The sequence below is a fragment of the Charadrius vociferus genome, unplaced genomic scaffold, assembly GCF_000708025.1.
Source record: "Charadrius vociferus isolate BGI_N301 unplaced genomic scaffold, ASM70802v2 scaffold2, whole genome shotgun sequence".
Lineage (NCBI taxonomy): Eukaryota > Metazoa > Chordata > Aves > Charadriiformes > Charadriidae > Charadrius > Charadrius vociferus.
The window spans coordinates 8,482,556-8,484,916 of NW_009647595.1; positions in this window are offsets into that span (position 1 = coordinate 8,482,556).

Genomic DNA, 2,361 nt, shown 5'->3' on the forward strand with positions numbered 1-2,361 from the left:
TTAGCCATTCCCAGAAAAGCTCAGCGAAGAACCTAACTTTGCCCTTCTTTTGTAAGATGAGTTGGCACAGGTTCCTCCCCGTTTCACTGGTGCTGGCACAGAGAGTCGTTAACCAAATCAAGCCCTTTGCTGGTATCAGTCCAATCACAACTGCTGAATCATCACATCTAGCAGAGCCTTGGCTCAGCCATGCCAAATATTTGCTTTTGCCTCTTCCTATCACAGTATTTTTTTGAGATACAGGAGAAAGGGTCAGCCCAAAATAGTTCCAGCAAAGCCACAAACCCACCTGCCCCTGAAAACCCCGGGACGTTAGATCAATCACTAGGCAAGAGCACCACATCCTCACGAAGGTCCCAACACAGAAAACACAGCAGAGCCATTTTGGTGATGGGGCTCTGTTATTTCCTATCCACTCCTCATGCTGAACAGCATCAGTGCTCCCAGCTCCCCCCAGTAACACACGAAGGGAGCCTCCAAACCCACTGAGGGATGCTTCCCCGTGAAGGGCAGATACTGTTATAAAAGTTATAAAGTTATAAAAAGCCCCAACCCTTTCACAGGAAACCACCGAGATAAATAGCTTTAGGTGAAAAGGGACAATTGCACTTCTGCTTTAAGGACAGCAATAAAATAATGTTTTAATTCTTTCCTGAACCTTTAGATTCCTATCCCTCTTGCACGTGGGGTGTCCTTTTAAAACTTGTTTGCAAAGGGTTAAGCTTTTCTCTGTTTTTCTCAAGTTATATTCTTGCAAGAGGTCCAAAAAGAACAGCTTTTAGAAACTCGGAGTGGCATCTGCCACTTCAGTCAAGAGGCCCAAATTCCTCCACAGATCTGTGGGGGACATGTCACACATCCGTGGATTTACAGACCCGAATGGGAACAGGAAGGATGCAACGAGCATGGCACCAACTCCAGTGAGGAAGTCATTTTACAACCCACAGATCTATGCACTAGACAGTACTACATCTCTGGAGAAAAAGAAAACTTCAAACAGCAGATAAATAGTACTCCATACTGAGCCCTCAATTTTGTTATGCATTTGTTAGCGCAAAATTACCCTATAGTACTTTGAGTAGTCAGTCGCACCTAATACTGGTGTGCTGTGTTTTCTTAGTATAAATAGTAGGCTGGGGGGGGGAGAAATAAAAAGAGCTCTGAGCACGAAAGTAGGGAAAGGCAGAGGTATGTGCAAAAGAAAAAAAGACTTCATTGATACAAAGGGTGGGAAGAATATGCTCCCACTGAGAAAGACTATTGTACTCCTGGTAAAACATTAAGACACCAGACATTGCAAAGTTACAAATTTATTTGTTTTGAAATAAATACAAATACTTCATTAAGAAACTTTTCTCGATAGACTTTACACAATAGCTTTATTCTTTCTGGAAATTGTCTTTTCTTCCCACAAACTGTTACGGATATTCTACACAAGAGCTGAAGTTAGTCAATATAAAGTAACCTAGACGGTGTTCTTCTGAACAAGCAATCCCAAAGTATTAACATTTGCTATTTAACTGCTCAGCATTTGAGTTTTCTTGTTTGTGTGAGGACTGCAATGCAGCAGGTATGCACTGGAGCTCGGGAAATCCTGTCCCACTACCTATGGAAGGACAAACTTAAGAACATCCAAGTGTGAAAATCTGACTGGCGGAAAGGAATCAAGCCACTAGCATCGACAAAAGTAACCCGAGGTATCAGGAGGCTACGTAAAGATGCAGAACCAGCAGATCATTACATTTATGCAGTCATTAAACACTGTACTTCACAGATACAGTGTTGCTGCTCCACCACTTTGTGGAATACACTTCTCAGCACCAGTGAGATCTCATCAGAGTTTCAAATCTAGTAATTAGTGGCAGTTGAATGTACAGTATCTAATTACATGCCATCCCACAGTTATTCATCTCTCCTGACAAAGAACAGCTGGATCTGGCTTCGCTTACAGAATTCCGAATTTATCATAATTGTGCTGGACACAAAAACTTGAGCTGCAAAGATAAGAAGCTGTCTGAAGGAAAAAAAATCAAGCTGTTTCTGCTTTGCTGGCATGTACAGCTACCCTACTTGTTACAACTACACCAGCTTTTGTGGTACGGTAAACCCTTTGGCCCAAGATCCCAAAGAGGAAACGCTACCTTGCTCATTAAATTTAAATCCTGTCCTCGTTTGGCTAAGCGGGTTTTAGGGTCTAGGAGGGGGGGGAAGGAAAGGAAGACTGGAATTAAATCTCAAAAAAGTGAAATAAAAAAGCTTAAAGACTTAGTTCATCTCAAAGTCACATTAAAATCGCCTATTTTAGTAGTATATTATTGTACATAGGAAAATGGGCTTGAATACTAATGAATTAGAAGGTCT